This window comes from Crinia signifera, chromosome 12, assembly GCF_055691185.1.
Source record: "Crinia signifera chromosome 12, ASM5569118v1, whole genome shotgun sequence".
Lineage (NCBI taxonomy): Eukaryota > Metazoa > Chordata > Amphibia > Anura > Myobatrachidae > Crinia > Crinia signifera.
This window is the reverse complement of record NC_139228.1, coordinates 26,794,393-26,817,391: the sequence shown is the minus strand read 5'-3', so window position 1 is coordinate 26,817,391 and position 22,999 is coordinate 26,794,393. Positions and strand designations below refer to the sequence as shown.

At 42.4% G+C, this 22,999-nt stretch overlaps 1 long non-coding RNA gene and 1 pseudogene across 1 annotated transcript; both read left to right on the top strand.

The window, feature by feature from the left end:
• The first annotated feature begins 512 nt into the window (after positions 1-512).
• LOC146049497 (olfactory receptor 6N1-like) lies at positions 513-1,460 on the top strand (annotated as a pseudogene).
• A 9,129-nt stretch (positions 1,461-10,589) lies between these two features.
• Positions 10,590-21,290, top strand: LOC146049441 (uncharacterized). The gene is made up of 3 exons (XR_014466132.1): positions 10,590-11,534; positions 15,694-15,791; positions 19,519-21,290. It is a non-coding gene; the product is annotated as an uncharacterized LOC146049441 (long non-coding RNA).
• The last annotated feature ends 1,709 nt before the right edge of the window (positions 21,291-22,999 follow it).

Below are 22,999 nucleotides of genomic sequence, written 5' to 3'. Positions count from 1 at the left end.
CAGCTAATTATAACAAGTAAGTCCGCATGAAGAAAATGCTTTGAAAGCTAGTCTGCTACCTTGTGATTGCCTATGTGTTTGTGCATGTGTGTGAGAGAGAGAAAGAGATGTAGTTTCAGTCACTGCCAACAGATGGCAGTGTTTCGGAGACATACAATCAGCCACTAGACATATATATATATACTGTATATGATCTGTTTACCAGAGCTTAGTATTTCTAATTTTTCTCTGTGTCAATTACAATCATCCACAAACACCTTTTGAGACATTATATTCCTGTATTCCCTAGTGTTTCAAGTAAAAACATGTATTAGAGTTTTGCATAGAGTCCAATAATAGGAACACTTTTATGTGATAAACAGCATTCAAGCAGTAAAGTTACATCTCAGATGGTGGCCTCCTGGTGATTCCTCTAAGTGACATCCCTGTAAATTGTTGGCCATCAGGTAAATCAATGACAGAGTCAGTTTGCCAAAACAATGTATTGTACATCTTACTGACCCTATTGTGTCATGGAGAGTTTGAACCAGACGCATTTTGATTATTTTCTGCTAGAAGGATTTGTCAACCTGGAGAACCACAGTGTTGCGATATTTACCTTGTTTTTCATCATCTATGTCCTCACTATTACTGGAAACCTGTTGATTGTCTTAGTGGTGTATTATCGAAGTAATCAACACACCCCCATGTATTTCTTTATTACCAACCTTGCCTTTCTAGAGATGTGGTATGTATCAGTCACTACTCCCAAGCTTTTAGCTATGCTCGTGACCAAAGACAAGAAGATTTCTTTCCATTTGTGCTTTGCACAACTCTACATGTTCCATAGTCTGGGCATCACGGAGTGTAACTTGCTAGCTATGATGGCCTTGTACCGATTTCTGGCCATATGCAAACCCCTCAGATACAACACCATCATGAATGCCTGAGTATGCAGAAATGTAGCCTTGACGTGTTGGGTCATTGGGTTTCTAATGGCAATAATTCCCATGACACTGACTTCACAGGTTCCGTTTTGTGGACGACATTACGTCAATCATTACTTCTGTGATTTAGCACCGTTGCTGAGTCTTGCATGCGGTGATATAACCCTTACCGTCACTATAAATCGATGCGTTGGAGGCTTTGCCACAATGTTCAACCTTGGCATTGTCATCGTCATGTACATTAATATTATATTGTCGGTGGCAAAGATAAAGACGAATAAGGGAAGAGAGAAGGCGTTCTCCACCTGTTCTTCTCACTTGACTGTAGTGACACTGTTCTACGGTGCTGCATGCATTGTTTATGCCAGCCCTAAAGGAGCACATTCTGTGGACTATGACAAAATGTTTGCCCTTGTCTATGCCATGCTCACGCCATTCTTCAATCCAGTAATTTATAGCCTAAGGAACCAGGAGGTCAAATTGGGACTTAAAAGAGGCTTTGAAAGGATTTTTATTAAAATTTCTAGAAAATAACATGAATCTCTGTTGTGCAATAATGGAAATATTTCATCTGCTACCGAACAAATTTCATTTAATCAAATAATTATTTTGATTTAGTATTGAGCAAGATATATTGGACTTGATGCTGAGTCGTATAGTGCATCAGTGTGCACACCTGTTGCCGGGCTTGGGTTTGCTACAATGCAAGAAAGCTATAAGCTCTCCCCTGGTGTACAGCCATTCAGTGGCAGAACTTATGGCGGGTGAGCCCAGGTGCAAAAATATCATTTGGGTACCCCTCCTCCACCCAAACCCAAGTTTACAATATGCAACATGGGTGTGGATGACAGGGAGAGGCAGTGGGAGGCAAAGTGTTACAAGGAAAAACAATGTGTGACGGAAAGATGGTGACAGGGGCAGCAATGGGCCCTTAGTCCTCAGGTGCCCCGGTTCACTGAACCTGCTACACCAATAGTAGTTCTGCCTCTGCAGCCATTTTTCTCAATGTGAAAGAACTGAGATGCTCACTTTGAGTATCTGAAATACTTCTTGGTGCATTTCTGAAAGCCGAGATTCTAAATGCACCCCATATGACTACTAAAATTTTTTGCATCATAATATCATATGGTAAATAGTATTCATTCTCTAAATGTTTGAAGTCACTGGTTCTACCTCTGTTGATATACGAGGCTAGATTGAAAAGTAATGCCTCCATGGCTGCATGTTTATCCTCATTCGATTCACTTTTCAAAATAGTCCCCATCCCTTTCCAAGCATGTGTGCTAACGTTTGAAAACCATCGGAGAAGAAGGCTGGTGGTTGTTGTCATCACAGGACCAAACGGCAGCATTCACCTCATCATCGGAGTTGAAGTGTTGAACCGTAAGGTGCTCTTTCATCTTTGGGAAGAGGGTTGCAGAGCCTGCAGTATAAGGAGGTTCTTCCACACCCGTCATACAGCCCCGACCTTGCACCCTGCAACTTTCACCGCTTCCCAAAGATGAAAGAGCACATTAAGGGTCAACACTTCTATTCTGACAATGACGTGAAAGCTGCCATTCGGTCCTGGTGTCGACAACAACCACCAGGTTTCTTCTCCAATGGGTTTGCCTGACTTTTCAAGCTTTGGCGTACATGCGTGGAAAGGGGTGGGGACTACGTTGAAAAGTGAATAGTGCATTACATAAGTGGTGTTATCGTGTGCAAAAAAAGTGTTCAAATGCGTTCACAAATAAAAAACTTTTCAGTCCAGCCTCGTATTTTGTACATTTAAAATTAAATGGCAAAAAGCTTTGAAAAACAAGAAACCCAAACTTTTTGAAGCAAATAATTTATTTTTATGAAACAGAAGGGTATCTTGTTACACAGGTATAGAACTATAATTACAATGTCTCAGTGCAATTGATTATTTTAACAATACATGTCTTGTGTCATTAAAACGGTGAGAATATTATATACTACAGAAATACATTTAAAATTGAAAGAGCTATATAGGATTTGACATCCTCTTATTGAAATATTTCAAATAATATGTTATAGTAATGAAACTGTTATTAACTAAAGAGTATGCAAAATTAATTGATTCATATTTTTATTTTACTGTTTCGCTCGGGTCTGATAAATATAATGTAACACTAAGAAATAAATATGCAGCCCAATAGTCCAGAACTGGAAGCCAGGATGGCAAATTTTTCAACGGCTACCATGTATTTTCCCTTTGTGCTCAGATAGGTCGGTATGAAAGATACCCAGACAGAGCAGAACACCAACATACTGAAGGTGATGTGCTGAGCTTCATTATACATGTCTGGCAGCTTCTGGGCAAAATAAGCTACAACAAAGCAAACCGATGCCAATAAGGCATTGTATCCAATCACTATGTAAAACGCAGGGGCAAATCCTTCATTGCACTTTAATATCATCACAGATGGTTGAGACTTAGGGGGTTATTCTAGTCCATTCTTTCTGACAAAATCCTTCTTAGATGGACAAAACCATGTGCACTGCGGGTGGGGCAGATGTAACTTGTGCAGAGAGAATTAGATTTGGGTGGGGTTTTTCTTCAAAGTGAGATCTATATTGAAGTGTAAAATCATGCAGTCAGTATTTTCCCTGCACAGAAACAAAATAACTCACCCAAATCTAATTCTCTCTGCACATGTTACATCTGCCCCCCTGCAGTGCACATGGTTTTGTCCATCTAAGAAGGATTTTGTCAGAAAGAATGGACTAGAATAAACCCCTTAGTGTCACGGTCCGGGAATGGGGGAGAATAAAGTAACCATACAGAACATATTAGAATTTCTCCCAATGATCCTAGAAGAACAACATATCTTGGAACCTTGAATTTGATCCATTTCTTTAATCTGCTTCCAGGTTTTATAGCATTAAATGCAAACACAACAGTGATTGTTTTTCCGAGCATAGATGATATAATAATAGCAAAAATGGTACCAAAAGCCACCTGCCTTAGTAGGCATGTCCCCTTCATAGGACGGCCAATAAACAGTAATATACAGAGGGGAGACAGCATGAGAGACACAAGTACAATATAACTAAGCTCCTGGTTATTGGCTTTTACTATAGGGCTGTCTCTGTATTTAATAAATATCCCCAGAATGAACGCTGTGATTATAGACAGAACAATGGCTGCTAGGGCTAAAGCTATTACAAGTGGTTCTCCGTAGGACAAGAAGTCTATGGATCTCATGATGCACCTATTTCTCCTCTCATTTGACCATTGATCATCAGGGCATTGGAGGCAGTTCTCCATGTCTAGAAATAAACAACATACAGTACAGATATCAAAAACAACAAACTAAATTTCATTTATATAGCATATCCACTTATTGCTAGATTATTTTGTACTATGAGTGTTCAAAATAGTAAAAATGATGATGACATATTAATGCATTGATAGACATATTCGTGGTGTAACACAATCATTTACATATTGTTGCAAAATAGATCATTCATTGTGATGATTAATAATCAACATTAAAAAAATATGTATTGTGTTGTGCTTATGATATCACTAACATTTTCTTGAAATCCTTTGAAAAAATCAATGTAATTAAATGTTCTTTGCTTCTTCATAAAATGTTAATACCGGGGAAGTTATATAATCTACAATGATGATTCCAAATATTTTATCATATACATAAGTTCCTCTTATCTACAGACATGCTTCCTCATTTTGGTATGACTGAGTTCCCGTTCAAATTATCTGAGATCCGTATCCAATTCCTTACCCTGTCCACACTCCCATAGGTTTGCAAAGGGTTGATAATGGGATACCAACAGTTAGGATTCCACCAGTCAGAATACTGAGGGTCATCTCAACTAACCTAAATCCTTATCCTAAACCTAGCCCTCCCTTCCCACAGCCTAACCCTTCTTAAAGTTTGGAAGATGGTCGAGATTCTGGCACCAGCTTTCTGGTGGAAAACTACAGCCCTTTACAAATTTCTTATTCTCTTCCTTCAATTTCTACTCTAATGACCACATCTGTCTTCTCTGTGCTTGGAACACAGTAACAACAGACTTAGTTTTCTTTTAATCTGTGCACATATCAAAGCATATTCTAGCTAATCATAATTCTGTTAACTGATAGTTCATTGGGGCAGATGTATGAACCAGCGTTAAGTGCAGAAATGCTGGTTACCTGGGGGGGATTACATTTAGGCTAATGAATCACTAGCGCATCTAACGGCTGTCCCTTGTAATCCACCCCCCCAGTGATTAGCGGCCGGGGCGATGTATTAACAGCCGCCGGGGCTCAGGGCTAGCGTTGTCCTATCCCCCACTGCGGGGACAATGCTAGCCCTGCTTCTGGCTTTGGCTGCGCTGGAGATCTCATGGTTTTAGCAAGATCTCGCGCATGCCCAGAAAGCCGCTCGGGGGGAAAGCCGTGAGTACGCATGCACAGGGACGCCAGAGGAGCCGATAAGGAGAGCCGGCCGTTAATGCTGGGCATAATAGCTTTCCTTATCGGTTTGGGGGGGGGGTTAATACATCTGCCCATAATGTGTGCCTGCTTCTCCTCGTTATGCAGGAGAAGCGGACCCGTTATTTAAAATATGTTCTAGGCAGATTGATACATCTGCCCCATTGATACTAAGGGGGAGATTTATCAAGCATTTTTAAAGAAAGAGAAGTTGCCAGAAATGAGGAGAGCGAGCGCTCTATAGTGCATGAATCCATTTTTAAAAAGGATTTATTAAGGGTAACAAAGGGTGAATACAGTGAGGGTAACGTACCGAACAAGGCGGCACACACACCGCAGATAGATCACAAAGACACGCTGTCCACACAGTTGTTGGAGAGGTTACACTCAGCCGGTAGTCTTAGCCGGTAGTCTCAGCTGTTAGCAGCGGGAGCGGTGATGGGATCCACAGGGTAACTTTTGGTCAGAGATGATGCTAGGCCACGCTCCAACGCGTTTCGTAATCGACTTCGTCAGAGGGCTGGCCTAGCGTCAGTCTCTCACCGTATTTAACAGGCAGTTGGAATCACAATCTTGGTGGCAGCTGTTTTTTAACCAATTGGTTTCACAATGCTATGAGTGGAAACTAAGGTGCTATAATTAGCGGTGTGGGATAGGAAATTTCTCTAAAATATTTGTAGTGGCAACTAAATTATAACAAAGTTAACACTAAGCCACCAGGATTGTTACATCCCTAAAAAATATACATATTAATCAATAACATATCAAATACTCATAATACATCAATATAAAACATGTCTTTTGTATGGCAATACAAATATAAAAAAATTTCAATATTATAATGATTTAAGGGACAGTCGAACATCTGTCCATAAAAGAATGGTACATAAATTAACATAACAATGAATTAAAATGATACACACAATATAATGTAACAATCATTTGGACTGATGAATTAATGTAACAATAATTTGGACTGATGAATTAATATAGCAATAATTTGGACTGGTGAACTAAACCTGTAAGAAAATATCAAGATTAAACAGGCAGAGCAAAACAATACAAGTAATCAGCAGGGTTCGGGTGATAAATCTCTAGATCTTATTAACCAATAAATGCCGTTATTTCTAGTCCTTCGATTAACCCCTCAGGACTAGGGTGGCCAATCCCGGGATCGGGATCGGCGGGATCCCGGGATTTGGCCCTAAAAATGCTGGGATTTGAATCCTGGGATTTGATCTTCCAATCCCGGGATTGCGGGATTGTCCTGCGCATGCGCAATTCTAATGTCGGGCAGCGCTGAGACCAGCTCAGACGCTGCCCGGCTTCTCCCAAACCCCGGCGCGCTGCTCTGCGGCTGCGTGCAGCGTGACCTGATGTCAGAGGTCACGCTGCGCAGCCTGTCTGCGGCTCCGTGCCCGCCCACCGCCCGGTGCCCGTGCCGCCTTCACTGCCGCCCGGCTACTCCAAGTCCGCCTCCAGTCCACCACTGCCTTGCTCCCGCACATCTGCAGGCCTCCAGACCACCCGCACACGGCCCCCAATGAAAAGCCGGCCTCTGAACATCACTGCCCGGCTCCCGCAGCAATGGCCGGGTGAGTTAGACTGGGTTTGGGAGGGGACTAAAGTTTGTCATTCTATTGACAAACTCAATCCCGGGTATCCCGGGAATCCCGGGATTAGGCATTTTTCAATCCCGAATCCCGGGATTGAAAAATTGCCCCGGGATTGGCATCCCTACTCAGGACTGAGGGTGTTCAGATTGTACATCTAGAAGGATTCTCTCTTTAGAAGTAATTTCACTCTATTGCCACCCTTTTTGTCTGTGGTCACTATTTCTATTCCCACAAATCTCATACCCCGTCCTTGACAGTGCAAAAAATGTCGGGGACACTATGGTTTAACACTCCGTCTTTAATATTTATATAATGGGTGTAATCGCCGAAATTGTTGACCAATAACCAGTAAATTTCACGTTTTTCACCTTTATGAAGTCTACGAGTGCTGATGGGGTCACAGGGTGGCACTCCTACTGAGGTAATACAATCATGGTGCCTGGTCCATAAAGCAAGTAAATAGTACACTTACCCCCACAGCATGGAAGGAGTCAGAACCGGCACTCACTCAGGTAAATAAAGAAGTAGTAGTTTCTTCCATGTGGACAAAAGTGTGTAGCAGTAGCAGCAATCCCGACAATTCTTTCAACGGAACAGTGTCAGTTTATATATATATATATATATATATATATATATATATATATATATATATATATATATATATAAATCTAACTCTCTCTGCACATGTTACACTTGCCCCAGCTGCAGTGCAACATGGTTTTGCCCAGTTAAGAAAAAATCTGCTCTGCGATTAAGTCTGAATTAGGCCCTTAATCATATTGATGCTTTAAATCATAGCCAAATATGGCACTTTCTATATATATATATATATAAAGTTCCTCAGTATCTGAGGAAGCGGGACCTCTGCGAAACAGCTGTCTATCCCATATCTATTTTACACCACTGGCTATTGAGGAGGTACCAGACTCCTCACTACTGTTCCAGGCCTCAAGAGGGGGGATCCAGGAATCTTTCACTTCAGCCGACATTTCCCTGGCTGAAACACAGCAGCAACCGGGTAGTGTCAAGACCCCTTTCTGGGGGCTGAATCAAAACGAATATTTGTGAACATTACCTTTTTCTGCTGAGCTATATTGGATATCAGAATGCTGTTGAATTTTATACTATAAACCAGGGGCGGATTGGCCATTATATTTACCGGGAACTTTCCCGGGAGGCCGCTGCTACTGAGGCCGAATTAGCCAGCAGGGGCAGCACTGAGCACAAATTACAGCTGAGCAGAGCTCAGTGCGGGGCCTGCACGCTAATCGTCACAGCCGGCCACCGCAGGGTTGTGGTGCTGCTGCCAGTCAGAGACAGGAAGTGTGTGGATGGGAGGAGCAGGGGAGTCAGCAGCAGCCAGGGCTTTCGAGGTTGGCCACGCCCACCACACTTCGTGCAACGTGCATCAGCCTGCTGCTCTCCCTGCTCTGTCCTGTCACCCGGCTGCTTCCCCCACCACCACCCTGCAGGGTCCCTGCACTCCCATGGAAGGAGCAACACAGGCAAGTGCTTGGGAGTGGGTCTGTGATATGAGGGAGTAACTGTGAGCACATGGTGTAATGTGTTTGTGTGGGGGGTGGGCTGTGTATATAATGTATTGTGTAATGTGTTTGTGTGGGGGGAGGGGGCTGTGTATAATGTATTGTGTAATGTGTTTGTGTGGGGGGAGGGGGCTGTGTATAATGTAATGTGTTTGTGTGGGGGGAGGGGGCTGTGTATAATGTATTGTGTAATGTGTTTGTGTGGGGGAGGGGGCTGTGTATAATGTAATGTGTTTGTGTGGGGGGAGGGGGCTGTGTATAATGTATTGTGTAATGTGTTTGTGTGGGGGGAGGGGGCTGTGTATAATGTAATGTGTTTGTGTGGGGGGAGGGGGCTGTGTATAATGTATTGTGTAATGTGTTTGTGTGGGGGGAGGGGGCTGTGTATAATGTAATGTGTTTGTGTGGGGGGGAGGGGGCTGTGTATAATGTATTGTGTAATGTGTTTGTGTGGGGGGAGGGGGCTGTGTATAATGTATTGTGTAATGTGTTTGTGTGGGGGGAGGGGGCTGTGTATAATGTAATGTGTTTGTGTGGGGGGGAGGGGGCTGTGTATAATGTATTGTGTAATGTGTTTGTGTGGGGGGAGGGGGCTGTGTATAATGTAATGTGTTTGTGTGGGGGGAGGGGGCTGTGTATAATGCAATAAAGAGTGGACTGTTTATAATGTAGTATGGGTTGAGCTGTGTATAATGTAATATTGGGGTGTGTATAATGTAATAATGTGCTGTGTGTTATATGGCGTGGCTGTGTATAATAGACTATGGGCCTGATTCAGACCTGTTCACTGGGTTGCATATATTTGCAGCCTAGCGAGCAGGTAGACACGATCCAACATCACGCCAACCCCCCCCCCCCCCTCTGCGTGTGAATCCCCGCATTAGCATGAAAGTGGATGTGTACATTTACACATCACCTCGCATGTGGGAGAGAAATCCCTCTTATTTTCCCCTTCTACTGACTGACTCATCCTGGCCGAATTCAGGGCGAGAGCTGATGTCAATCGTCTGCCCCAAGCAGGCATAGTCACTCTTGCATTCACAGGGTTACGTCCAGCGGTTTTATTGGCACACCCATAAAACACTGGGCTTTCCCCTGCTAGTGCCCTGTGTCCTCCAATACTGGAGCGAACGCCCCAGCGAGTGTGAAAGTCAGCGAAGGCATTCTACCAGGGGGGTTGCACATGCGCAGACTCCCGCCTCATTGGTGCTGCAATTCTACTAGCGCCTGGAATCTCCCTGAAACTGGTTTTCAAAAGTAGGCAAGCATGGTGTGACGTCCATTGCCCCTCCTCCTTGAGGATCCTCTGCGCCGCCCATCGCCATTGATCACTAAAATACAAATATGAGAACAGTACCGATGGGTCCCCGATCAGAGGCCGCCAACGCCGCACCCTTTGCACTAATAATGTCTGTGGCTCTGAGTCCTGGAGAACAGCTGACGGGAGGAGGCAAAGCCACAGACAATATTAGTGCACTGGGTGCGGCGTCGGCGGCCGCCGATAGAGGACCTGGCGGTACTGTTCTCATATTTTTTAGTTTATAATCAGGCCAGGCCACCACCAGGGTCACTCACAGGGTGGAATATATTTTAAACAAGAGAGGACAGAGGGTGGAAGGAGGCAGGGCCACTTAACAGGGCAGGTCAGGCACTAGTAGGCACTGTTCACCGGGCTTGGGAGTGTAAGGAGGCGCTACTACTGTCAGCAACTGGAGTGGGCATTGGGTATAAGCATGGATACTACTGTCGGCAACTGGTGTGGGCATATGTATAGGCAGTGCTACTAATGTCAGCAACTGGTGTGGGCATTACGTATAATCAGCCCTAATACTTTCTGCAACTGCTGTGGGCATTACGTATAATCAGCCCTAATACTTTCTGCAACTGGTGTGGGCATTACGTATAGTCAGCTCTACTACTGAGGGCAACAGTGGGCATTATGTATAAGCAACACTACTACTGTGGCCAATAGTGGGCATTATGTTTAAGAGGCACAACTACTGTGGACATAATATGTGTGACTGTGGACATAATATGTGTGTGTGTAAGGGTTCTACTACTCTGGGCATAATATGTATAAGCAGCGCAACTACTGTGGACATTTTTTGTAATGGGCACTACTGTGAAGCGTAATGTGAGTAAGGGGCTCTAGGTGCTGTAAAGGGCAATAACTAGGTGTGTGCCAGTGGTGCCTTGCCCATTTGCACTGTGGGTACATCATGTGGTCCAGCAGCTGCAGTTATTGATTGCCTGTTGGACCAAAAGCTCTGATTGGCTCAAAACCTGGCGCCATATTTGAAAATCAATTCAGTGCCTCTGCAGGCTCTGCTGGGCTCAGGGCTAGACAGGACTGGATTACACAGTGAGCAGTACTGAAGGCATACTGCAATGGGCACTTCTCTGGGCATTGTGTAAGGGGAACTACTGGTGGCATTATGTGTATAAGCAGTAGTACTTGGGACATTACGCACAGCATAATGTCATATGGGCATTAAAGTGTGTAAGGGGAATTATAGTGTGTGGCACAAAGTGTAATGGGCATTATGTTGTGTGGCATAACGTGTAAGCACATCACAATATGTGGCATAATGTGAAATTGGCAGTAATGTGTGACATAATGTGTTATTGGCATTACCACGTGTGCCATAATGTATAATGGGCATACTGGTACAATTTTTTTTTCACTTTATTGAAACTTTTTATAAGCATCTCCATGTCATATTGCTTATATACCAATTCCACCTTTGATTGTACACCCGATGCAGCTAGCGATCAACCTGATTGACCAAAACTCCCACTCCGGACTCTGAGAACCACACATAACGGAGTGATGATGATACAGAGGTTTGGAACTTGAGTGAAGCGCATACTTCCGGGTATAGTGCTCTCCATGGAACCACCTATGGAACGCATCCTTCTGGTTACTATGCGTCCCAGTGACTTGAGCCGTAGAGACGGAAGTGACGTCATCAGGCTGGACATCGGCGGAACGCTACACCAGGTGAGTGTGATCTTCACTGTTTTAAGCCCTATTTAAAGCAGCTTTTACACTTTGTTATTACTGACAAAAAATCTGATAAAGATTTGAAACGTTGGAATCTACCACAGTTTGGTCGGTACTTGTGTATTATCACAGCGCCCAAGATTTTCATCGCAGGGCATCTCATGCGATGCGATCCGATTTTTAATTGTATGGATATGGCATGCAATTTTTTTATTGGACAAGCACCCTGATGGGTGCTTACTATGTTAAATGCACCCCCATTGTCAACGCCACCCCTACTATCAACGCCAACCCGAAGCATGGCGAGCGCAGCGGTACGCATCCTCCGACCTTTTCATACCCCCACTATCCACGTCGGCGTGGAGTTGATTTTAGATAGTGTGGCGAGCCACCGAGCCCGAATCGTGGCGAACACAGCGAGCCCGGCGAGGGGCGTGGATTACTTCACATGTATTCTGCGTCCGCTCGCCACGCTTCAGGCCCGCTGCGCTCGCCACACTATCTGAAATCATCTCCACGCTGACATGGATAGTGGGGGGTATGAAAAGGTCGGAGGATGCGTACCATTTTAAAGGTCGGAGGATGCGTGCCATTTTAAAGGTCGGAGGATGCGTGCCATTTTAACGGCATGTGATGCTATGCAATATTTTATTGTACTGTGCGGGTGTTTTGACCCGAAAATCGCATTGCATCGCATACCACTAATTAAGGTATGCAATGCGATGGGCTCCGTGATAATACACAAGTACCGTTTGGTCTATTTATTTACTGACAAACTGGTTGAGTGCTTCCTGCTCCATATTGACTATTTTCAACAGACAAACAGCCTGGGAAAGGCACCGGGGCATGATTTCTGTCAAAAAAGGAGTGCCGGCCATATATATTTCGTCCTCATATATGCGGCCACAGCTTATGCTACAGATCTTACGTAGGACTCTAGGCGTACTATGTCACTACCCTGGGTCCACGCCACTACCCTCCTGTGTCTATTACCTTTAGAAAAGTTGTGGCAAGTGAAGGTGATCTAGTCAGATCACTTAGAAAAGGGTCTGAAATCGCCCCATGTGTACGCACCTTAGGGGCTTTAGGAGGTGAGCTCATGAACATGTTCCCCCTCCCTGAGAGGTGCTCTCCCTCCTCCCATTATTCAGAATTATACATGGGCTGAAAACTTCATATACATATTTTTTAAGTGTATGTATTCAAAGTAATCAGCCTTGTTTCCTGCAGTGTCCATGGCTGAATTGCTTGGGCGGCGCAACACTAGTGATTAGGTAGAAACACGTGCAGCTTCAAGTTTGACAGGTATACTGATGTAGTAACCCCGCCTACTGTTATGCTGGACACGCCCATTTTGGTTTGGTGCCACCCACATGAGGCCGCTTCCAGAAATTTTCCAGGGCCACTTTTGGTCCCCAATCCGCCCCTGCTATAAACCCAACAACAAGAGAGATAACCAACAATCACCACAAAGATAATTGTTGGAATAAACCATATGAATTTATGTAGTGGGAATGTTGGTACATATTCTTGTAACCTTTAAAGATTATTTTGATTACTAAAGAAACTCCCATTGTCTTTGATATATTATTCGTTCTGCTTTCTGCTTTATTTTTTCTGCTTTCTGCCTTTTTCCTCTCTTTCCTTATATTTATATATTTATCCAATCACTCATGTTGGTGTTTTTCAGTTGCACTTAAAGGTAGAGTACACCGCTCATCGCCCACCAATACTGAAAAGCATGTGGGACAAAGCAGCGTGTATAGACATCTAATAGTGCAACATACTTGCTCCTTAATCTGTATACATTTTCTGGGCAAATCCTCCTTGATTGTGGGTAGACTTCCCTGCAATGGCATCAGCCAACCAGGGGGACACCCACTCTAACATAGAGAGATTTAATACCCAAACTTTTTTCACATCCAAATCTGCAACTGTCACATGTATAGACCCGCTCAATTGTAAGGATTGGTAGAGCTAGTCCGGATAGAGCAATCAGCAGCAGTCACCGTGAAACAAACAAACTGCAGGGATATACTGACACCAATTCATCCTATTCTATTCCTCTCTTTATGTACCAACCTCTGGCTGCATAGAGAGCACTCTCTCATCAAAATCCCATTGTTAAATCCCACCTAAAACGAAAGGACTCCTTCTTTTATCTCTTCAAAAATACCAGTAAGAGAAGAGGCACTACAAACATATATTTTGACGTAAAATACGTTTTTTAAATATTCGCGGTCCACTTCATACACTGTGGTACCTCTTTTTGTGTGATTGGCAACTCCCAATCAGAATACCATCAGATTGGTAAGCCTAACACTATAGACCAATCCACAACCATTATAGAAGTCTGTCATGTCATACAGAAAAATCTTTTAAAAATAAATTTATGAATAAACGTAAATTTTTTATAAAAAGCGTGCCCCCAAAAAAAGAGAGTACTTTCTCTTTTTCCCTTGCATTGTATATTACTCTCAGGGGAGCACCTCCACAACAATTACTAGTGCAGAGGCACCTGATATATTCAAATCGTGGATCATCATATATTACACATAATATCTAAAACTATATGTGGTACTAGTGCACAGGTCATTTTGTCCCATTACCCTTTTCCCCATGTTGAAACTGCCAATACTTTGCATACTTTATGAACTTTTTGAATCTGCTCCAATGAAGGAGGTTGTGTCACAATGCATGCAATATCACTTCCCTTCTGTGGTGCTTCTCTATTCTCTGGTGCCTTTAGTACACTCTGGTCTGTGCAGTCTACGGTGATTTGCTGATGCAGCAGCTGTGGGCAGTGCCAGATCAATATTTTAACCTGTAATTGATACTCTGTGGTAGTGTGCAAGACCCCAGCCCCTGCTTTCTGCTCTCCTTGTGACTTTCAAAATTGTTTACCTGTGCTTAGTTTGCAGCTACAGTACTTGGGGCAGGAAACCAAAGAAATATATCCTGCTATAGAATATAAATGGGCGCCTAGGGTATGAGGTGTTTCCCCAAAGCTGCTGCTGGGGTATAGGGTTAGTCAATCCCTATTGGTATCAACAATACAAACAAAGAGCAAAAAAAGCAGCGCTTGAATTACAATGAATTAAAAACAGTTTTAGTTCGTATTTGCTTCATAAAATTAATATAAACAATACAATATCATTAACATACATACATATAGCATATTATTAAAATTATAAAAATAAAGAATCTCACTGACAGGATGGATAGCCGAGCTACAGTGGCCTTTCCTCGCTTGTTATTGATCCAATTTGGTAAATGCAATTAGTCACTATGGTACTTGTGTACTAGCACGGCGCCCATCGCATCACAGACAATATCGCATGCGATGCGACGCGATATCGGCCGTTGTTCTACAATGGCATACAATTTTAAAATTGTATGCCATTGTATATGACATACAATGCGATGCAATGCAATTATAAATTGTATAAGCACCCTAATGGGTGCTTACAATGCTTAAATGCACCCCCACGCCACCTCCCAAGTATAAACGTGAACCCAAAGCGTGGCGAGCGCAGCGAGCCCGCGAGGGGCGTCGGTATGCGTCCTAAGACCTTATCATACCCCAACTATCCACGTCGGCGTGGAGTTGATTTTATAAAGTGTGGTGAGCGCAGCGAGCCACCGAACCTGAAGCGTGGCGAGGGGACGCGGATACCTTCACAGGTATCCGTGTCCCCTCGCGTGCTTCACAGGTATCCGCGTCCGCTCGCCACGCTTCGGGCTCGGTGGCTCGCTGTGCTCGCCACACTTTATAAAATCAACTTCACGCCGACGTGGATAGTGGGGGTATGAAAAGGTAGTAGGACGCATACCACCGCCCCTCGCGGGCTCTCTGCGCTCGCCACGCTTCGGGTTCACTTTTATACTTGGGGGTTGGCGTGAGGGTACATTTAAGCATTGTAAGCACCCATTAGGGTGCTTATACAATTTAATATCGTATATGGGTCAAAATCGCATCGCAGACCATCGGTTGTATGGCATGCGATGCGATAAGAAATCGGGCGACTAATTATCGTGGGCACTGTGCTAGTACACAAGTGCCATCACTATTATTGTATCCAATGTCACAAATAATTTTTACGGGGTGTAGATGTAGACAAGGATCACAGGTCCTCTCTATTCACACTGTATCCAGATAGGTGCCGCTGGAGGAGACTGTGGAACTACTATGTGAGACTGTTAGTTCTCCAAAGACCACTTTATTGAAGCGGGATCCCCAGAGAACACTGGGAGGTAAGTGAGGGGCAAATGGATCCCAAATCAGTACTTGGGGCAATTTGTTTCCTAGGTTTGGAACCTTTATGTTTTCTCTGAAAATCATACTCTGCATTTCTACCTGGATCCACCTGAGTACATGAGTTTACTGGCCACTATTCATTCTAGTGTTAGCGATCTCGGTACTTGTTTCCTAGCACGGCCACAATCGCGTCCATTGTGTACCTTAAAGTTAAGGTACACGATGGACGCGATGGACCCGATTTCCTTTGAAATCAGGTCCATTTTACCGGCAAAGGCAAAATCGGGGGCATCGCGACGGTCGCGTGCATTAACATGTCCCCCGACGCGACCGACGCGATGGACGCGATTTTGCCATAGGCTTCAATGTTAAAATATTTTTAACATTGAAATCGGGAGCATAGCGTCGGTCTTGTGCCATTATAATGGCACAAGATGAGATGGACTTGATTAAGTCCATTTTACATAGGAAACAATGTGAAATGGGCCAATATGACCCATCTCACATTGTATATGGCCCCGTCATGGTGTAAAAGTAACGCAACCCCATTGTGAGCGTCACCCCACGATTGACGCCAACCCGAAGCGCGGCGAGCGCAGCGAGCCCGCGAGAGGCGGCGGTGCGTGTCCTCCGACCTTTTCATACCCCTACTATCCACGTCGGCGTGGAGTTAAGAATATGAAGTGTGGCGAGCGCAGCGCGCCACCGAGCCCGAAGCGTAGCGAGCGGACGCGTATACCTGTGAAGTTATACGCGTGCGCTCACCACGCTTCGGGCTCAGAGGCTCGCTGCGCTCGCCACACTTTATTTTCTCAACTCCACACCGATGTGGATAGTAGGGGTATGAAAAGGTCGGAGGACGCGCACCGCCGCCCCTCGCGGGCTCGCTGCGCTCGCAACGCTTCGGGTTGGCGTCAATCGTGGGGTGACATTGAGGGAGTAAAATTGGGGGTCTGGGGTAATACTCTGTGGCCATGCTAGGAAACAAGTACCGCGATCTCAATAAAACAACAGTTTTATATGATACTGTTTTCCTGTTCATTTTTCTGCTGTAAAAAACCGAGTGCAATATTATTGTGATCTCCTCATTCAAATTTTCTGTGTATTTCAAGTATCTGCTCTGGTCTTCAGTACTGCATCACAAAGGCAGTGCATTCCAACCATCATTATTAAGGAGACAGCGGAGCTTTAATGTTATAAAATTGTGAGGCCCAGATGGCAGTGCGTTACAGTTCAGAGATGCAAGCATGGAAGTCACAGCTACCAAAATGCAAATGAAAGCTCACAATTTCTTATATAATATGGGGAAGTAACTTGAGATAATATACTGTAGATACATTGGTGGTATTGACTTCCATCCCAAAGGAATGTGTAAACCCCTGTAATGTGTAACAGAACATGCATTCCAAAAAGGTGGAATGCACCAAGCACAAGATGTATGGTGCACTTTCGGTAGAGCTGCAAATTCCAAATTAGCCTATCCATAGCTTACATTTTAGGAATTAAGCAATCATCTAAATTAACTAAATGAATCAATCAATCATCTTGAATTTTCCTTATCAATCATTGTAATTAATCAATTAGTCATTTCATTGCCTGTCACTACATACATACTCCACCTTCATTTGCCTGTACCACCATGTAGCCTATTCTTTAGAGTACATTCATATTATGTGGTCAAAAAGTTTAGTAAACTACTGTACCTTCTTGCCTGACATTGCTGTGTGGCAATGTTTCATTAATGCCCTATAATCTTTTAACCTGCCATGCGTTTGTGCCACTGCTTTGTTTAGCCTGCCAGCCCTTTGGCCTACAGTGTATTGGCAAACAATGTTGTGAGCTCTGTGGTGGTCACAATTGACTGGAGATGGCTAAAAAAATATTTTTATTGAAGTTAATAATACTGTAGGAACAAAAAAGGGGTCCATAATTCATGGTTTTTAGAAAAAAAAATTTAGGCAGATAGAATACCAAAACGTGTGAGAGCGGTTTTGCAAAACCAAAATATGAAGATGAATTCAGATCCCAAACCAAAACACTGGGGTCAGGGCACATCTCTATCTGCTAGTAGACAAATTCTTCCTCGTTTGCCAAGCAAAATTGGGTCCATTGAAATTGTAACCAACTATTGGGGGACGATAAACAATGAACTAAATCGATTAAACTAATCAAAAGAAGGTAACAATTCCTGTAAGTACCACATGGATAAATCACAAGAATATGCACAATGCCATTTTATGGGTTTCACCTTAAAAAAAGCTGGCTGTTCTCCTGGGAATGCAGGCAAGTTGATGCCTGCGTGGGGCAGGCAGTTGACATCACATGACGTCAGCGCCAGCCCACTTAAGTATAGACTTACTTTTATCCACAAACGGATAAAAAATCAATTGATGAAGAGCGACCATCGGATGATTTTTTTGTAAGGGAGGGCTGCATGTAAGGAGATGTGTTCGCTAGTATGGGGATTCAGGTGGCAAGGAGGGTGTTCGTTGGGGTGGCGCTTACCGGTTTGTAAGGCTGCGAGTATACGTAGCATAGCGGACAGGTCTGAATTAGGCCATACATTTCTAAAATGCCTTTACAAATTTCATACATTATTATATAAAATAGATGTTTATATTGGATCATACTGCATAATGTGACTTTTTTTTTATTCTAGTAAATTCACTGTTACATAAGACAGAGTTAATTGGACAACCCCAAATGATCTAGTTAGTTTCTTGTTGAATTCCCAAGCTAAAACTATGTTGCATCGGTGGACCAATTTTCCACTGGGTATTGTTACTGCAAATTGCATATATTGGAACAAAATCATATATAAGGTGCTTGTATCTATGGAAAAAAGTTAAATGGCACTAATGTTAAAGGACCATTGATTGTAAACTCAAATTATTTCCAATCGACAGCATTAACACTCTATATAAAATTGTTATTCTTATGGAATTTTTATTTGAGATGTAAGTAATTCTATAAATATATGAGATATTATGTATTTTAAAAATTATGCCTTGCATACCTAGCAATGGTTACATGGTATCAGATAAGCATGCATCTTTCTCTAGACATGATTAAATATTACTGTGCTTTAGTAGCCAAAAATGTGTTGCTTCTTGTATCATGTACCAATTAAAGTCAAAATTAACAGACATAGGGGGGTATTTAATCTCTGCCGTTATTTCCACCGGTGGAAATACTGGCCAGCATTGAAGGCATATTACGACAAAACAGATACAACTTTAAAACAAGTCAGATCTGTTTTTCATAAACAGCCAATTTCCGACACTTGACAGCCGGAACATTGAACTCCGGCTGTTGAGTTACAGCTGAGTGAAAACAGCCAGGGATTCCAACAGTCATTATGTTCTGACAGTCGAAAACCCGGATTGAAAGCCTCCCATAGTAGTAAATACTGATCATGCACGACTTGGTGTGTAAATATTAAATTATTTCTCACTTTTCTGCTTGTTGACACACATTATAAATGAGCTTTTTTCATTTTGAATGAGTTGTTACAGCAGGGATGGTGAACCTTCATCCCAGGATGCCCTGCTACAGTTTTGCTATTTGGCTATTCTAAAACTGCTGCAGGGCATGCTGGGATATGTAGTTGAACAACAGCTGGAGGGCCAAAGGTTCCCTATCCCTGTGTTACAGAAACAAATTATGTTCTAATGATAATATACCCTATTGATATTTGCTTTTTTTTTTCTTGCTGTTTTACAGATATATCGTGTTTTTGAAATGGAAAACGGTAACATGACTGTGGCAAAAGAATTTATTCTTTTAGCATTTCCAAATCTCTACAATTTCCGTCTTTTACTTTTTGTTCTGGTCTTACTGATGTACAGCACGTGCGTCCTTGGAAACATGACCATATTTTGTCTTGTTACTTGGCACACCTCACTTCATACACCAATGTATATGTTTATCGGTACTTTTGCTGTTTTAGAAATTATATTTGTTTCCATTATGGTGCCAAAATTTTTACATATTCTCTTTTCAGGAAAACATAAGATTTCATATGTTGGCTGTTTTATCCAACAGTTTGCTGGCAATGCAACGGGGATAGTAGAATGTTATCTCCTAGCGGTTATGGCGTTTGATCGAGATTTAGCTATTAACAGTCCATTCCATTATATTAGTATTATGAGCAAACTCAAAACAAAGCTGGCATTATTTCCATGGATTGTTGGATTTGCCTTCGCTTCCGTCCTCACCGTATTCACGGCTCGATTAAAATTTTGTGGCCGCAACAAGCTTGACCATTTCTTTTGTGATTTGACCCCTCTACAGAATTTGGCTTGCTCCGGTTCTTTTGTCAGTAGGGCAGTTACAATCTCTGTAGCAATCATTGCTGTAATGTTCCCATTCTTCATGATTATAGGGTTCTACGCGCACATCATAATCACTATCTCAAAAATTAAAAGTAAAGAGGGTAAACATAAAGCTTTCTCCACCTGCTCCTCCCACCTCATTGTAGCCAGTCTGTTCTTTGGGACAGCCATTATTGTTTATGTCAGACCAAATGGAACCCAGTATGACAAGTTTTTTGCTCTAATATACACAATAGTCACACCATTGTTTAATCCATTTATTTACACTCTGAGAAATAGGGATGTAAAAACAGTGTTGTATAAATCATTGGATAACTTGAATCTCATGAGAAAATCCCTCTGGTAAATCACAAACTTAAATTTAGAACATTGGGGCAGATGTTTTAAGCACGGTGGAACTGATAACATGGAAGGTGATAATCCACCAGCCAATCAGTTCCTAACTGTCAAGTTACAGGCTGGGTTTGAAAAATGACAGTTAGAAGCGGAATCCCCCCCTTTAAGGACACACATCCATACGCATGCAAATGCTGCCAATCTCACGGGGAAAGCGAGAGTGCATCTAACCGCTCGATACTTAGTGAATGTATGCCGCTTACTAAGCCACCTCCAAAATACATTAAAAAATGATTACAAGTAATTTATATAGTACACACATATTCCACAGTACTTTACATAGAAAATATTTGCCATTCACATTGGTCTATAGCCCAGTGGAGCTTATATTCTATATTGTCTACCACATTTAAGATACGGTTAATTTTGTTGGGCGCAAACATATTTTGGATTGTAATCAGAAAATGGAATACCCAGAGAAACCATGCACACATGGGGAGAATATAGAAACACACACTGTTAGGGCCATGGTGGGAATCAAACCTACAACCTCGATGCTGTGAGGCAGTGATGCCATAACACCATCTGTTCTCCACATATTTCCATAAGATCGCATTTAACAGCCTGTTTTATTTTTTATTTTAAAAAACTGTAAAATTTTGTAACAATGATAACAATTGTACAAAAAAATACTCCAGTTCAATGTTGTAAACATGCCAAAAATGCCACTTGAACAGGGGAAAGTAGAATAAAAGTATACATTTTTAAACAATTTTGTAAATACCATTATTTTGGATATATGAGGTGGGTGTGCATGTTTCTAGTTCTGTGCAGTTCCATGTATTCTACTATATCTAATATACCAGCAAATCTGAAGGAATATGATTAAGTATTGTAGTGCTATATGGGTGGCGATGCCAATGTTAGAATGTGTTACTTATAAATTAGTAGCACGGTAGAATATATTAATACAATTCCACCACTTACACAATTCCTACAGCCATATTTTGGATGCCATATCTTAAGATATATGGAAGTAAATTCTACAGGCTGGGTGGAATGAGTTGCGAGTCCAGTGGCCATGACGCATGCTGGCCGAAATCTTGAGTTCTTTTAGAGGGGTAGTAATTTGCAAAGCATGGTTTTGATCTGTAAATGACTGCTCCTTTGAAAAAATCCTCAGACTCACATCTCATTACAACTGGCATGACGTATGAGTTTATTTAGTGGTTCTATGTGCTTCATCTAGTACTTGGTTGCTGCTCCCGCTCTTATGTCAACTGATCATGATACATAGAAAAATCAGAGCACTGGCATCTTCTGGCCACCACTGGTAATCACTTTTGGACCTATAAACGTTTTGCTACACTTGCGACCACTACCTACAGATTACTGGCACCACGCTGTATGGGGCCTTATACCCAATAGGAGAGGTACTTTGCTGCAAGCAGGAACTACTAACAGGTATGTGCAAGGACAAACTGCATTTGCCAAATGTCAGTGTGAATATTGACATCCAAAAGTGGGACTGGTAGTCCACGAGTGACTTTCTTATTATTTATACTACACTACAGCCTCAATCATAATTATGATTGGACAACTATAAATAGTTTCTCATGCCTCATAGTAGCGTCATGAATAAGTAGCACAACATATTGATTGTGGAGTGATTATTATATTTATTGTCTTGTACATGATATTGTATATGTGATTTAAATGTACACTCTTTTGTATATTTTAATAAAAAAATATACTCTTATAATTTGTCGTGATTCTTATCTGGTACAGTGGCGCCTACAAAGGTGACCACCATTTGAGTGTCACCAAACTGTATCTGGTATTATAATTGCCGTGGCACAGCTTGGTCATGAACAAACAAGCATTTTACAAAAAAAGTTGCATTTTACTAGACACCTGATGGTTTAATAAATTGCTAGTCTGTAAGTCTCTTAAAAAGATTACACCATTATACCAATAAACAACATGAAAATAAAAATAGACTCACAATTTGAAACATGTCATTTCAAACATTATTAAAAGATAATTTAGCGCCTAGATAGGTCCTCTAATGTTAGTAGGAGTAGTGAAACTCTTACCCATTATTCACAGATGTTACTTGATTCCTTGAGCCTATGTGACCAATGGAGATGCCAGCACCCAATCTGATGTGAATACACCTTTTATTCTCCTCCCCATCATACCTCCTCGCGTATTGACTTCTTGTACTTTATATCAACGAGTACAATAATTAGGAATTGGCCTTATTGATTTATCTGATGAAGCCCCAAAATGGTTCAATTTTTCACTAACTAACCCTGTTATGACTTCATACAACTGCTGATTTTCAGATCTTTTTGGAGAGGGCCTTCCTTAATTATGTGGATGATAATATTGCACATGTAAAGGACATTAACCTCTTTTGGACTGTGTCTAAGGGCCTTATTCTGATCGGTGCGGATATTCCCTCATGCGGACGGACCGCCGATGTTGATCGTCTGCGCATGTGCAGAGGTCACTCTGCGCATGTGCAGGCG